General features: G+C 42.1%; 1 non-coding gene across 1 annotated transcript; it reads left to right on the top strand.

The window, feature by feature from the left end:
* The first annotated feature begins 2,419 nt into the window (after window positions 1-2,419).
* On the top strand, window positions 2,420-2,491 carry Trnap-agg. The gene has a single exon. It is a non-coding gene; the product is annotated as a tRNA-Pro (tRNA).
* The last annotated feature ends 14,888 nt before the right edge of the window (window positions 2,492-17,379 follow it).

The following is a 17,379-nucleotide window of genomic DNA, read 5'->3' as shown; positions in this document are numbered from 1 at the left end:
AATTTCCTAGCTTTTGTGGCTTCTGGCCTACTTGAGCCCGGCCAGCAGCGCCGTTTTATGCCGTTGCGAACGTCAACGGTGGCTTTACGTTGACTGGGCACTTCGCCTACTGCCACCATGTGATGTGAAGTTGGAGTGATGGAACAAATGAAACAAATTCCCGCCATGGCCACCAACAGTGTTCCTGTGTGTGTGTATAGAGTGGAGCCTCTAGTTCGACATGCTGAACCGAAAGTGGCTCAATTTGCCACGGACATTTGTCTAGTCGCGGGCGGCTTCACGTATCGTTCTCGCGGCGTGTCGTGAGCCTGATTTGGGCGCTGGATAAACCGAATGAACCGAATGCAGCGCGCTGGCTCCTCATGGGAATCTAAACAGTAGGAGCGAGCCTTTTGGTGATCAGTTTTACGATTTTGGAATAATAAATTTTCAAAAACCGACCTCACATGGCACGATCGGCAGTGTCATAAATTGTGGGATCCACATTTACATTTTATACTGCCGGTGTTTAGTGTGTCCATGTGCGTCACGGTGGCGACAGGACGGTCGTCCTTACGCTCTGCACCAGAAGGAACAGTTTTACGACGTACACCGGCCCACCGTAACACCGATACCTCGTGCGGGTAATGGACAAAGTTTAATTAGAATGGCAGCTAAACAAATAAAATCATTAATACATTTATGAGCGCCATTTCTGTTTCGGGAAGCGAAAGGTGGCCCTGTTTTTGGAAAGCGCAAAAGATCTTGATTTCATCGGGACCCTTTTCGGGGCAAAGGGATACGGAATAGATGAGTTTAAACTTCAGCTGCCTGACCCACATACGCATATATGCCGAATGGGATGGGGAAGTTTGGGTTTGGATAGACACATTGTACATTTGATTCGATGAAGTTCTGGTGATTGATATTTGAAGGAGTGTGTGAGGTTGAACCCAATTGTGGCCTAGTTTTCAGGTTACGATTTTACGACAAGGCAAGGGTTGGCTGTAAATGTGTTGTAAAGAAATAATTAAAACTAGGACATAAGCTCTTTTATCTGCGGGATTGTTTAGGGTTGTGGATAAAGGATACCTTTTCAGTGTTACTGTGCATCTGACATTACGCTGTCAGTTTAAAACAGTAATAAACCAACATGGCAATACATCTGGAAATGTCTAATAATTGGATTAGTAGGACAAAATCGAAGTATTGAGTAAATTGAATAAGGGCATGTGATATGTTATTAAAGCAAACAACATTCTTGGTATCCCCATCAAGCAAGCCGTTTGCTGATCTCCGACCAGCCCTAAACATTTAGATTATGTATGTTTTACTACTGTTGGAATTTAAATTTAACTTCTGGCTTGTGTAAACGTATTGTTTACACTCGATTATTTGTTAGAATGATTTAAGCTTCGTTTTACCTGATCTCCATTGATGAATTCATGTGTGGAAGGTGGTTCAAATTGAATTGATTAGTAGATTTTTGTTGATGAGTCATCCTTGTGATGTTTAATTTTTACCAATATTTTTCTTCTATGTTGTATGCTTATTAGATTTATTTAAATATCTACATACTAAATATATATTTTTTCGAAGAAATAGCATGATATTATAGCTTGTGATATTTCGATTTTGTGAGTGAAATTATAATTTAATTTTTTAAGATCATCAAACATTGTATTGTATCTGATATGATACATGCTAAACATATTCACTTTGTATCGGTCTTGTATACTTTTAATTTGCATATTTCATTAGAAAATTATTGAAAGTTACAGTCAGTTACATAAGTTAGCCTCGACTTTTTGCAGAATGCTGTTCATTTTAATTGACAGTTCCATGTGTGTTGTGTAGTTTTTCAATCATTTAATTATTTTTTTATATTACGACCCTACCGTGTTGGACTTTTTCCAACAAGTGAGCATTTTGTGTTCAGATTTTTTGTAATTGTTGTATTTTTGTTAAGCAAAGCATTCAAAATGCTTTTTTTTACTACATTCCAGCTTCAAAAAGATTGTTATCAATATATTTTTAATTTAACAAACTATTTATGACTCTATTAATTAGAGCAGTATAGTATATTGAATATTATTTTTATATAACAATTGCTTTTATGAAATTCTTTTTTATAGCCATATTTCATAATTAATGCAAATAATCTTACATTTGAGGCAAATTCAAAAAGTTGTACCATTTACACAAAAATGGATCAAGTTACCTCAAGAAAAAATCATCAACATCCTCATCATCATCATCATCATCATCATCAGCATCTTCTAAAATGAAATAAATTGAAATTAAACAATAAATAACAACATTTCCTATACGTGATTGTTGTTAATACGGTGAGGTCATGGTGAAAGTTTACAATCACGACAGCAATCTTGTTGTGTTTTCATAGCATACTGTTTGCTTATCATCACCTCAACCTTCAACGGGCTCGTTGGTCTAGGGGTATGATTTTCGCTTAGGGTGCGAGAGGTCCCGGGTTCAAATCCCGGACGAGCCCACCTTCATACACCTTTTTTATACATCAAAACAGTGATCCTGCGCGAGATAAGCTTTCGAATTAGAACTAAAATATACAACGGAAGCAATAAAGCAGAATTCTCATACACCCATCAAAGATGAACCTTCATAACTTAAAATTATAGAGCTCTTCAATAAGATCGTGTGCATAAGTGTTTATTGAAAAACTGTTACTGATACTAATGGAACGGAAGTTTGTTTTGGGTTTTCTGATGGTGAAGTTCGTTATTCAAAATCATTTATGAAAAGAGCTACGATTGGCGCTTGAAGTTCAAACGCTTCTTCGTTTTCTTCTTTATTAACGTTTTATCTTTCGTCAATTTAACTTTTTCATAAAATTCAAGCCATTCTACAACACAAAGCACATTATTCACCATACATTTGTTGTGGATGAATTTACACCTTTGAGCTACCGTACCAACAAGCGGACCCCGCTCTGCAGGTAGTTGCAGCAGATCGGTTTGATCTCGGGCTACAGTTTCTCAACTCCCATCAACAGCTTAGAAGCCACTGTTTCTCATAATTGTTAACACTTTCACAGAGCAGTTTGTTACTCGAACCGGGGGTACTCTGCCGTTGATTGCCAGGCTACCGAAGCGAGTGACTTGCCGCCGCCCAGGTCCCACCAAACCCAAGCACTCGCTCTATCGTGGGCTATTAGTAAAAACCAGAGCCGGGATGGGAAGCGAGCAAAGGGATTTTTTGGCAGCCCTTTCCGATAAATAGCGGAGACACCAAACTTTACACCTTCTCATCGAAAGCCACCACTAGCACACTATCGTCACGCCAACACATACTTATGCTAAACCCGGCCACTAGTAGACAGAACAGAACAAGGCTGATTCCCAGTTAGGTGGTGGTGGCGATGGTCTCGAGAGCACGGTACAGTTATCTGGATCTAATTTTGAGAAATCTTCAATGCTGGTAGCCATTTTGGACCGTTTGCCGTTTCCTTTAGGGTGCGATGGCTTGCGAGAAGAAGTTTCGTACCGTTAGAATGGTTGCAAAACTTTTCTCGAGAATCCACAACTGGGAGCACAGAGGAAGCGGTGTGGCTAGAAGTGCTCCAAAAGCTGCTGAAGTATCCACCAGCTTTTTGGGCCGGCGGGCTTTTGTGAGTGTGTGTGTATGTATCTCTATGTGTGCAAACAAGGTTAATATTGTGGCCAAACTAGTATAGAAAAGGGACGCACTCGAAGACAACTGCAAGCTCCCCCGAAGGGACAGTCGTCCATTTTGGGGGTTCGCAAAGCTAGTCACGCTTGCCGGTTTCCGGTTCGATGTTTTCATCGTTCGGGGCACATTTTATGTGCCGAAAAGTTTACCGTGGAAAGCCAATCTGGCCCGTTCCAGCTCACTGCGAGCTCGGTCCAACAACGAACCCAAAAGGACCTTTTGTGTTGGGAGGGTGAAACTTTTGTGGTGCAAGCAGTTCGTGCTCGAGTTTTCCGGTTATAAAAGTCAAAAGATAAATTACACAGATTAGTGAAGATTAACAACCGGGAAATTCGTAAGTCAGCGTCAAAGCAACCGATGAAGGATTTCTCTCGCAGGGCCGTCTCCGAATGTGCCCCACCCCATGTTGTAGTCTGGCAGGGCAACACCAGCACAACACCGAAGACAAGTTTGTGAGTCGAAAAGGACAAGGCAGGATGGCCGCCCGCCGGAGTAGGGTGATTCCTATCTAAATGTATTCGTTTTGACAATTTTCTCCTTTTCGGGGTGAAGATTTCTCATTCAACACTCGTGAAAGACGACAGATTAAGACAGAACGAGCTCGGCCAGCAGGAGGATTCGGTGCTGCTGAAAAGCGGTAGACGTTGGTAGCTGGTGCTTGGTAAGAGAATGTATGTCTCGGGTATGTGTTGCTCTTCGGGTGCAATAAATTTCCCCGTTCCAGCATGGAGCCCGTTCTGGTGAAGTAGAAGTGTTTCGGGTATGAAATATTTCATGTTGGTTAAGATGAATGTGTAATTAAAGTATGATTCTCCCGCAAACTCCCGCACCGATCCGGTGGTGATCGAAGCGTTAAGAAATGGCTCAGCTATAAACTTATTTCAGCTTCCAAGTTGCAGGTTTTTGGTGCATGAATTATGCGACTGTTCGGTTGGTTTGTTTTTAGGAGAATGTTTCGCTCGGCCACTTCATCCATTCAATGCATGAATCCTTTTCGTACAGAATTTACGAACAATCGCCCGTGTGGCAGTAAATTCAACTCAAGCAAAAGCGCGCGCGCTGTTCAAATAAAAACATGCATGTTTATGGGACAGCAATGGTAAGCTATTTGCGTACGGAACAGACTCATCAACTTTCGTACGCTCAGTTTCATTACATTCGTCCCCCAAAAAACGCAAACTTCTCGAGCTTGTACAGGGAAGAGAAGGGGACAAGATTTATCCCCCAACGCACCGGCATTCGTGTCTAAGGCTCGAAGAAATGAATCAAACAGCTCACATTTGCCACCCAGCGGGATGTCTCATTCAGTGTCCCGGGTCTTCCAACGACAAAGACCAACGACAAAAACAAAAATGAAAAGACACAACCTCCCAAACCCGGTCAAACAAAACGCTTCCATCTTGGTTTCAGCAGGCCAACCAGCCCGCCAACCAGGTAGAAAGCAACGCAGGTTAAGAAATTCAAACCCCCTTTCCCGAAGCGAAGCAGATACGTGCATGAATTATAATTTAATAATCATAATCGAGCCGTAATACGATATTGACCGGGGCTGGTCCGGGTAGGCCCCACATGGATTCTGTGCACCGTGCTGGGGCGAGGTGCCAAAAATAGTGCGAGAATATAACATTCGCCTGCAGTTGTCACTCGGCGGGAAGTGTGAGCTTTTGGAGCGACAAACAGTATTTTACGTTGGTTTGCTGTTACGGATTAAAGGCCCCAGTCTGTGTTTGGAGATACTCTTGATTAAAAAGAAATTTTCAACCATTTCGATTGCGTTAGAGTTGAGCAAAAAGATGAAGAGAAAGAACTTAGAGAATAAGGTAAAACTTTGAGCAGTTCATATACACCCTGTTTGCTTTATTTGGAGTAGAGCACAATCTTTTACTCTGAGACACAGTTGTATCGCTTGCCCAAACTTCAAGCTTCAAGGTACAAAACGAATCATGACAACGAAATGAAATAAAAAAAACAGAAGACATATTTTACCCCAACGAATAGCCTGAAATTATGAAAATTGTTATAAAATATGACATTAAAATAAAATATCAACACCAACTCGGAAAGCGGGGTGCATGGAATGTACGAAACATGCAAATCCCCAGAGGGGCGGGAAAAGGGAAGCAAAAGAGGAAAAGGTAAACCCGACCGTTTCTGTCTCTTCGGGGTGGGCAAACACTCCCGTTGTTCGGTGGGTCGCGATCGGTTTATGAATTCTTGATCATTCTCCAGAAATCGTTGAGATCATTTTCTGTTTGGATATTTTAATCCATTCATAAATAATATCGCACACCCAGCAAACCGGGTTTTTGGGCTGCCCAATCGACCGGTTTAGTTTGTTGGTGCTCCATTCATGAAAATTGTGTTGCTTGCATGGACCCCCCTTTCACAAAAAAACGAAGAAACGGATGCGTGGAAGTTGTGAAGAAAGGACTGATCACCGCGCGCGGGGCAAGAGTCCAAGATACGATACGATTTTGGATATCAAAAAATGACTAAATTTGTTTCTCCCGGTCCAAACGATAACGGACTCGACTCGACAAACGATTAGATTCACACTTCGACAAATGGTTTTGAAAGGGTGAATCAATGTGCGAGGAATGCCTGGGGACTGTGCGAGTGATGCTTTCCACGTTCGATCATTGATGGTCATAAATGGAAGCTTACGTTTGGTGAATGAATTTTCGTTCGCTTTTTTTTGCCGTTTCAGGAATGTTTCCAGGTGTGTGATGATAGAGGACAGGGGGGTAAAGAAGCTTTCCTCCAGAAAAAAGCTACTCCACACATCTAGCCAACGGCGATACTCATTGACGAACCGCAATTCCGATGATAATGAGAGGAGGATGAGTTTTAAAGCTTGACCAAGGCACTCCCTAAAATATTTTAAAAAGGCAGGAAGAGGTTTTTTGGGCAGGTTTTGAAAATCAAATTGGTCTTTTAGAGGCCGTTTGCGACACATGCTGTGCGACCGATGGACAGTGGGTGTCATTAAAATGATCTGAACATGGGTAATATACTTTGACGATTCACACAAATGTGTTTTCTTTAAACAGTATCTGTTGTATGTGTTCTGTAAGCTATGAAATTTGGGGACCATTGATATAAAATAGAATACAATATTGACGTAATAGTATATAAAATAATAATGTGTATTTTGTAATACATAGTCTTATAACTAAAAGTGTTCGAACTTTTCTCAAATCAGATAATTCTAAAATATTTATAATGATCTTTCTTTCTTTCTAAATTTATATGCCTTGCACTCTGGAAATTAGGAATGAATCAGGATTTTTAATGCGAGTTGAGTTTTAGAACATTGAAAATATTACTAATGTTTAACTAGAGTAACTTTGATCCAATAAATATGAAACAATGAGCTTATGAAACAGGATGCAAAAGATAAATTAGTGATTCAACTGATTCCATGAGTTGAATTTCTTTAAATAAATTAATTGAATATGTGACATTGTAATGGAAATTGCATCTTTACTCTTTATTTCTACATGAAATAGAGGTTGCAGTAGTACTTCATTTTTTTGCTAAATTATTGCGTATTCTTATTCAAAATTGTTATTTAATGTTGCAAGCATTTTTATGGATTTAAAATTTAATATCAAATAATTCATAAGTTAAACATGAAAGACCATTATAATAATTAACAACGAAAATACCCTGCTAATGATAATATAATACATTCCCTTTCATTGGCTTTAAAACACGTCGGGTCAAATGAGCTACTGCCTTCTTCGCTGACCGAACTCCCTGGCCGGCTATTTAATCGACTTGCCGCTAACCAACCGACCAGAAACATCAAATTAATATCAACGATTTCCCGCGACAGCTCCACTCGACTCGAAATATTACCAAATTGATTCCGATTAGCCAGCCCAGCTGCACTACTTCATCAGCTAATTGACTATCAAAAACGATCGTCCTCCTCCTCATTCGCCACCGTTCCATCGCTAGCTCTCTCTCGTTTGCTCGGCGCTTTCAGTCTGTAATTTAGAATCCTCGTCATTCGGCTCAAGGATATCGGTTCGGGCTGGAAATCCTGCCCGCCCGCGTCATCACAGGGTAACGTCCCACACGAACCGGGGCAGCCTCGGGAGAGCATTCAATAAACAAACGAGTAATTATGTAAAGTTTATCGCTGATAGAGCGCCGGCACGCTATTCCCTAGTTATGCAGGCCGGAACCGTCATCAGCTCAGCGATGGGCAGCGAATCGGATAGAATGCGATGGAGTGGTGTGGGTGACGGTGGTTTTGGGATTTGCTGGAAAATGCCACCATGACAAACTATGTCCCCCTCGATCGCTCCATCGCTCCAGCGAAAGTAATCGCAAGGGGAAGATAATTTTCAAATTAGTCAAAATCTCGTAGCAGACACTAAGTGGCCGAGCGGGGTGTATGAGTGTTGGGTCATGGTGTTTCTATCTATTTCAAAACGAGTAGATAGGCGCCTGCTAGACGCAACAAAGCAGCTCCTTATCTATCTTGTGTGGCTTCTGGTTTTTGTGTGATTGATTCTGGCATTGAAAGAAACGATTTGTTCGTGCACGAGACCTTCGCTGGGGTAAGATATGTTTAATAAGCTCCAGTAATAGTATACCTCTTAGTTGCATTGGAGTAGGAAATGCACTGTAGACTTCCGCTTTTATTAATCACACCGTTCAAGGGTTTATCTACCGGTAGAATGAAGAGCTAAAACATCCGCCTGGTAGCGGTAACGCACGCCTGCTCTGTAATCACTTTCTCCGATGTCACACAAGTGCCTGGAACGCTTCTTGCCTAATTCTCAACAGATGCCTGCATATGCCAGCTACAAACAACACTTCAGATAACAGATGCTCACTTGCTTGCTATGCATTGGACCAGATTAGAAAAGAAAACCAGCCGAAAAGTGGGAACAACTCGTCCGATTCTAAATTCGTTACCTCCACAGCTTCCATAGCACATGCTAATCCGACGGCATTCTCAACATCACACCAGCCACCAGCCGAAATAAACTGGATCTCGGCCGTGGTTCATGGTGCGCATTGATTTCCATTCGGTTTCGGAGTCTGATTCACATCTCCACGGTAGATTATGTGGTAGATCGTAAATATTGCTTTGAGTTATGGGAGAGCGCTTTCTGAAACCGTTTCATCGCATCGCTCTTCCCAAATGCGCTACGCCACTGTGGAATATTAGATTAAGGCCGCGCGGAAAGAAATGTTCCCTTTTCCTGGGGCTCGTTATTGGCTTTACGATTGTCGGGCAGGTAAGGCTTTTGAGTAGCTTGTAAAATTCAAATTTATTGATCGCAATTTGTTAAACATTCTTAATGCCAGAATTATAGCTAGCGTGGAAAGCTATGGGAGTAGAGGGTGAAAATAGTTAAGAGTGCTACATGAGAAAGCTCCAGTTTTTTTAAGTCGTAATGGTTTACTTTACTTTACTTTACTTTACTTTTTAAAACAAAAAAAATTTTGATTATGTATGTTAAAACTTCGATTTATTTTTGAAATAAATCTACCAAAATAGAACAATAAAAACTGCTATTGAGCTAGAGTTTTAAAACAAGTTGTCCCTGAATTCCTACTTACCCTCAAAAATTAATTCATTTCTGACAAAACAAATATGAAAAGTTGAAAAAATCGGTGCCTCTAAAATTAATTATTCAAGCCTTGGAGCAGCGGTGTCCAACCTTTTCAGTTGACAAGCCACATTGCTTCGTAAATAACATAATAATATGTTGAGGACCTTTAGATGTTTAGAATGATGATTTGAAAATTAAATCACGTTTGGATATGACATTACTAACTGAATATATCACACAACTTTATATTGCAATTATTTAAAATTGTATCGAGCTGATTGTGTCTCGACTTAATAAAATTAAAAAAAAAAATCATTGAAATAGAGAAAATAATAAAATAAGTATTGTATCCTTTACAAATTCATTGTGTGTCGCGTTATAGACTATCGAGGACCGCATGTGATCCAAGGGCTGTAGTATGGATATTCCTGCCATGTAATTTGACAAAAGTTGGCCAAGAATTGAGACAATTGAAATGAACTCATAATTTAATAAGCAAAAACTAATTTTGCACAAGGGAAAAACGTTTCCCTTGGTCATGGAAGCATTAAAGAATAAAAGCCTAATAACACAAAGCACTGACTGCAAACAAGAACTTCTAGCTAACTCTATATAAATAATGTTTTTGATTTGCTAACTACATTTTGCATTTATTGAGTAAATTTGGAATAAACAGCATACTTGAAAAGGACGTTTATGCAGATTGTCTTGCATAATTATTTATCTTATACACAACACCCAGAAAGATAACAAATGAATCTACCAGCCACATGTTTTTAGACATCACATTCTACAATTGAAAACAACAAAAAATTACCTTTTGAAACGAATGCTACAGTGATTTAATCCAATCACGCTTTGGTAAACTACAAAGCAAAGTCACTTTACGGTTGCCTCAACGCACACCACACCAACTACACCGGTACCCAGCGCCATAATTGATCCTCACGAGTCCATGATCAAAGAGCACAATTCCTCCCCGCATGTGGTGTCCCGGGACGTGCACGGACCCAGCAGGAACTCCGGAGGAAATCGCCCTATCGCACGGCCAAATCAAAACCAGAAGCCAACTCGTCAGCGGAGTGATGAATCCCTGAAGGCAAAACAGCTCCAGGACTGTGGGGGCTACCTCTCAGCCCGCTACCTGTAGCGATGGGAGGCCACCTTATTCGGCGATGAGGTGAAGCCGTACAAAAATTCTTCCCCAACCCAGGACAGGCTTCCTGGAAGCCACGGGACCAAACGTCAGTTGCTTGCGCGTGTGATGGCTTAAGAAAATCAAAATGTCTGTCCGTGTGGGGCCCGGACCTGGAGTAGGGGGGGGGGCAACCGCACAAAGCATTACGGGAATGGGAAGGGTGTGGGGGGGGGTAAGGTGCAGCGAGGCGTGCTTTAAATGGTAGCTCCAAACAGAGAAGACCTAACCTGTCATTAAATTATGGATCGTCGGTTGTCATTCCTCCGCGACCAATCCGGAGGCCATGCGCACTGGACCAGTCTGCCCCTCACAACGCCCCAACACCCTCTTCTGGCCGTGGAAAGCAAACATGATTTATCACCAACCAGGCAACGAACGCAATGATCTTTGCTTTTCTTTTTTCGAATGGCAAATACTGTTGTGTTACTCCCGCTGCGGCTGGAGATCCCCCACCTTCATCCCAAAGGAGGAGAGGGTTCCGTGGGCCACGTGAAGTTGGAAGCGACAAACATCGATCGCACGCAACCCGAACAGTGTACTCCATTCGTGCTGGCCCCCGGAAAGCAGCCAAAGGGAAGATCGAAACGCGCTGATAACAATTAATTCCAACGCCCCAGCGCAGGAGTTGAAGGTTTGCTCTCCCTCCCCCACCCCCCCGGGCTGACGGATTCCGGGTGGTTTCTGCGATCTCAACGGTCGTCAACGGTTGAAATGTTCTTCGGCAGCACCCATGTGCAGCCGCTCCATTCCTAACAGCTTAACATATTTTGAACTTTCCCCGCACGCTCCGTGCAAACAGACAACGCACCTACACACACACACACACACACGCGCAAGATCGTGAGTTGACGCGGAGAATTGGAGAATATGTTAGCGCATATGTGGTCGGGTGGCATAAGCTGCCACCCCGATCCCCAATCGGATAAATACCTAATCAATCAATGGCCATCTCGCGATCACATACGCACTGCCACGATGGTGGTCTGAGCTTTAAAAAAAGAGTCGAAAAAAAAGAAACTGCGTACGGAAAAAAGGTAAACCAAACTCCGCTCCTCGCTCGACAACAATCGCGGAAGGTTGGAAAATCAATCTTGAAGAATTATTATTATTATTATTATTCCCCCAAAAGGGACGACCATTCGCCACCACCGGTTGGAGGATCACGAGATTAAGTATTTGTTCTTTGTTTTCTTCTTCTTTCTAACCACCTCCAGGATTGATCGCAAGCGCGGGATTTAAAGAAGGTGGAGATATTCTTCACCTCGCTGTAACAATTTGAACAATTGTGGCGAGGTGTCCAAAATCGGGAGAAACGGTAAAGATACAGAAAACACAAATCACACACACACACCATTGGCTACCTGGTGTTTTTTTAGTGGAAGCACCTCATGTGCTTGTGTGAATTTAATATCCGTCTGATCCGTGGGCATGGACCGCTCAGAGGCTCATCGTTGAAATTTGGTCGCTTTTAAAATGGCGCGCTTTCAATCGGCGCAATCTGTAACGTACCGTGAATGATCGATTTTGTGTCTTTTCATCCTGTGGGTGACTGTGCGTCGAGGGGTTTTGTTTGTTTGAAGCCCGTGTGTGTGCGTGATTTTGTGTGGTGGAGGGTTTCTTTTATCCTCCTGGAAGATTGATCGTGATCGAGTGGATCATGACGGTTGGGACTCTACTTCTTTTTTTTTGACACATAGTGAAATCGTTCGAGCTGGTGGTAAAGAATAATTTCATTATATGTGTTTAAACAGATTGGTCAGGTTGGTTAGTGAGCTATGTTCAGTTTAGGCTTTGTTTGAAATCACTGTCAGTTTTTTCGCGATACTGTTAAATCCTTGTACAGCTTCAAATATTTTGATTTAACATTATTTGGATGAATAACATATAATTCAATTAAAGTTGATATTAAATTGAGCAAAAAATACTTGCAAATATTGTTAAATACTTAAAAGGAAATAGTACAGCTTTTAAGCATGTTTGCATGCATAGTTTTTCGCATAAATGCATCATCTGTGTTGCATTCTGTTATGTGGAAAGCTATTTAGTTTTTTAATATACAACTGTGTATGCTGAATGTAATATTAAAAAGCAAAAATTATATCCTGTAATTTCTTTTTTATGGACTTTTTAAATAAGAGCTTTGAAACATTTGTAGGTTAACATTTCGAATTCTATTTGTAAAATAATCACAGGTATTCAGAACGTCATACATGAAGCAGAACAAGATTTCAATTTCGTCTACCAACAATCTGGGAAAACGCAATCAAATTATTGGTATCACTTTGTAGTAATAATATTGTACTCAGAGACAACATAAAAGAAAATCATGAGCAAAGTTACAAAAAAATTAGAGACATAAATAAATACATAAATACATACATAAATAAATATAATTTTTATTAAGCAATGAACAAGTAGAACAACAAAATAAACAAATAAGAAACTAATAAAACTTTATTAAGTTAATGATTTAATTTGACTAATGATACTAATGATCTAAAAAAAAACATGATAGAGCTATTGATACACATAGCAGGAACTGGAATAGGGTTTTGTATTATAAACTTTTAACGCTGATTGGAAATGAAATAAGAAGTTTTAATGGTTATTACAAAATTACATGCATTCTTTTCGTTTTCATGTGCTAAATCAGCTTAATGTTAGAGCATATTCAGTTGCCGATACTAATAATCTTTTTTCCCAAAATAATACAGTTTAACTATTTAGCGTTGGTTTTTTTCAGATACTAGTACAAATCCATTTAGACTTTTTAAATGAATAATATTTGTAAAACTATTCAAGACTGAAATTCCCATTTAAATTACTCTATTTTAAAATTTACAAACTGTATGTATCATCATTCACTGCTGAAATATCCGTTCGATGTTCCTATCTGAATTCACACACAATGCAACGGAACTAGGGATTGAACTCACTCCCACGAAACTATACAAAAATCCATTGTAACAAGTAATTAACTTTTTCAGCCCTTCGACAAAGGCAAAACGATATCCCGACCCGGTCACGCTCGCTCCCTTTCGAAAGGTCGTGTCCCAAGCTTATCCGCAGTCTATTTGCAAACATGTCAGTCGGCATTCTTTTTAGTGACAGATTTACATGTCTAACACCTTTTCGGGGTGTACAACAAACGCCCGGGCGGAGAGCATACATATGCTGGGCTTCTTCTTCTAGCGATGTACTACTACACATTGTAAAAGAGGAAAAAACAACGGCTAATCAACGCAAACAACGAACAACGGCTGGCAGCAACCCACCGGTAGAACGTGACATGCGTGTGTATTCCCAAACGTGCGACAAAAATTTAACGCCAAGAAACGGAAAAAAAGGATCACCAAGGGTCCTGTGAACGAAGACCACACACAAACACACACACACCCGATGCTGTCAAGCAAAATTGTTAACAAGCTTTTCATCTCACAAGTTGAAGCATCAACGAGTCCTTTTTCTTGTGGATTTCCATTTTTGTTTTTGCTGCTCTTCGGCTCCTTTATTCCACTGTTTGTCGTGTTCGGAGTGCTTTCGGGTTCGTTATTTTGGTTCCTTTCATTTCACACTAATAACAGCGGCAATAGAAAAAAAAACAAAAAAGAGGAGGAAACAAGCACCGTACCGAATCCGATCCTTTCTAATTCGATCGCTGACTTCCCATCGGAGATAAGAGGATAGTTTGAAAATTGTGTGGAAACATCTCCGGTCCCGGTGCAAAGCAGGCAAGTGTTTCTCCCGGCAACCGGCTCACGTGAAAGGATATCCTGAACCGAAGCAAAAAATGTCCAAAAGAGGAAGGAAGGCAGCAAATGCCACACACCCATGGAAAACACATTTTCAAGGATTGGTGCCACCACTCGTCTCACCACGAGACACGCCGGAACCTAGCCTGCAAGGTCCCGCTGGTGACAGTTTGTCTTCCAGATGAAACAAATACCCCGCAACGTGCCACATCCTCTCTTTCGCCACAAGCCACACACAGGCTGAGGACTCCGAATCGAATCTCAAAACTCCTCTCCTGCTCCGCCCTGTTAAGCCTATCAAAGCGTGAGCCAGCAGTGCGGGGGATTTCTTTTGCACAGTTTGTGTTGTCCCTTTCCCATTCGTTGTGGTCTCTGCGCCTCTTTTTCCTGCTATCTCCTTCTCTTTCAAACCCACTCACTGCACGTAGCTGATCCTTTGGGCAAAGGCAAAGGGCGAAAACTGCAATCTCGACAAACGGAACGGTTTATTAGAGAACCATTAGATCAACCTGACATATGTCACATGTGTCGCTGGGCGAAGCATTTTTCATGAACGATGAACTGCTTTTCCGCCCGGGTGGTTCGCTGACTTCAGCGATCCGGGGCTTTTCGGGAGCGCCTTCTGCCTTGCAGCCGGTTCACTCAATTTCAACCCAAGGAAATGCGCTGGCGGTCTCTGGCAGACTCCTGGTAGCGTTTGTTCTGCACTCTTCCTACACTGGTCCGTGTGTGTGTGTGGCCGGTTCCATTCCACTTGTTTGTGACATTTTGGTATTTTATTTTTTTCCTCCTGATAGAATAACAATTCCTTCTCGTGACTGCTCAAACTTATTTTTTTAGTCTTCGTTGTTTGCTTCCCAGTTTGGATTTGTTTTTGTAGCGCCTTTTTTCTATTTTGCCAATTTCCAATTTACCGGTGATGGGAGACGACACCTTCCACCAGTCTCAATCTGGAATGTCACAAACAAACAAACAAATTTCCACCATTTCTCCTCGTCGTGTGCAAATCGAGCTGCTTTCTGCACGCTTTGAACAGGATAGTAGCAACTCTCTACCTTTTTTTTATAAATCTTTACTTGAAGTCAGTATGTTCGGTTCTATTTTCTCACCCCATGATGAACTCCATAACATCTCACCATTCCGCTCAGTTTGCTCAATTACTACCGCTTTTTATCACGGGGGACAGCAGCCTATCGGGCTCTGTTTGCCTTCCACCGGTGGGCCCTATTTATTTGTCTAATATGCCACATCGAATCAACATTGTACACAAACAACGTAACAGATTGCTCTAATCCCGCGGCCCTCACGAAACGGTGCGTGGTTGTATTGCAGCAAATTTGGTAACACATTTACAGTGCAAAAGGGTTCGCAAGGGTGTTGGGAGAGAGGCTTTGCTAAACGAGCGAGAGAAACCTTTTATCCACGGTGCGGAGGTGATTGGTCGTAGTGTTTGTTTTTGGGATAGTGTGGTTATAATAGTATAAACAAAAAATGGAAATTGATACAACAACCATCTTGAGTGTGGGACTCCCTTAACTGATTGCTCATGATGTCTCGAACCATATTTAGAGATGCTCATTAATATCGTGCACTACAAGCGTCAATAATCTCGCGCTAATCTGCATACCAATCTCACGAGCATATTAAGATTTGCCACAGACACTAACACAAAGTAATCTGGAGCTGGTAGTTTCCAGCGTATTCAGCAAAACCCCTTCTTCGCTATCATGTGTTCTTCTGTGCGTTTCTGCGTACCATTTGCTGACTGTTGGCCTCCAGAGCACTATTAGCATTCTTCACGTCAACCGAAGGCCGTTTCGCCCGAGATCGACATCAATAGCATCGGCATCTTGCAAAAGTGACGACGATGGCCGTCCCTCCCCTTCGGCAAGGACAGCAGGCAGGCTTATCATCCTTTCCAGATTTTATGCCTACCCAACTAAACTATTCCGATCACGTGCGTAGTAGCAGCTTCTAGAGCGCCTGCACGCGTGCTTGTTTTTGGGGCGGACCGGAGCGTAAGTTCACGTCCCACCGATTGACGCAACCGTGTGCTACTAATCAAAATTGGCAACGTCATAATTTTATGACCCGCTTGCACGTTCGGGAAATGGACTATGCCTAAGCTGGAAAGGGAACCGCTAGGTTGTATTTAATCGTTCGAAGGATGTTTCCTCTTTCGTGCCTGCAAAAAGGAAGCAGCAGCATATTGAGCACTTTGGGAAGACTGAAACAATCGAGTCCTGGAGACCTCGAACAGACAACAACGGGCACAATCTTCTTCGTGTTGTGGGGATTGCAAGAAAGGAGCCCGATATTACAACGCTCAAACGAGATGCAAACACTTGCATCGAAAGCAGTTTCATCATTAACTCGATGAGAGAGGCATGAGCTCGGGCAACTCCAACGCAAACCAAGCGCGAGTGCCAAGCGATGATGAATTTCGACTTGCAAACTCATAAACCAACTTCTGTGTCGAATGAATCGACCATAAATGTGGTTGACTTTCACCGCCGGCATTGCTCGATTTATTAGGATGAGATTCACCAAAAAGGTCCTTACCATCTGGCGCACCCGTTGTGTGCACACCCCGTGATGCGCTAAACTGCCAGTGACGGTAAGATGAACCGAAACAGTGATTTGTCGTAAAAATGGACCGTTCTGCAACGTCGCATTCGGACGAGCATCGGTCTCGGTGTTGGATTGGACAGATTTGTGCTGAGAAACGGATATTAAACCATAAACAGTACGGCTCATCCATCACCAACTGGGGACGGAGATAAGAGATCCGGCCCGGTTGTGCTGCAATGATGGTTGCTGCTGGCTGACGTCGGTCCTGTCTGTCATCGCCGAACAATTTCCACTGGCACAATTGAATGATAAGCAGCCAAGATGCAGAGTGTGTAATTTGTGGCTTTATTAAAATCTTCCAGGCAGGTCAGCAATACTGGCGCTACTGTTGTGGTAGCCGTTTTTCGGAGACCTGCCACACTCGACCGATTTCGGTGCTTCAGAAGCAGCATCACAGATGGTTCACCGTAATACGATTGTGACCAGGGTGGATTATTTGATCATAAAGCTGAAATGATGCAACTGGAATGAAGCTTGCTGCTGCTGGAAGGACCCTCCTGGGCTGCAATGGTGACAGGTTGTGCTCCGTGATTGA

The sequence above is a fragment of the Anopheles arabiensis genome, chromosome 3 (genome assembly GCF_016920715.1).
Source record: "Anopheles arabiensis isolate DONGOLA chromosome 3, AaraD3, whole genome shotgun sequence".
Classification (NCBI taxonomy): domain Eukaryota; kingdom Metazoa; phylum Arthropoda; class Insecta; order Diptera; family Culicidae; genus Anopheles; species Anopheles arabiensis.
This window is presented reverse-complemented; position numbering and strand designations above follow the sequence as displayed.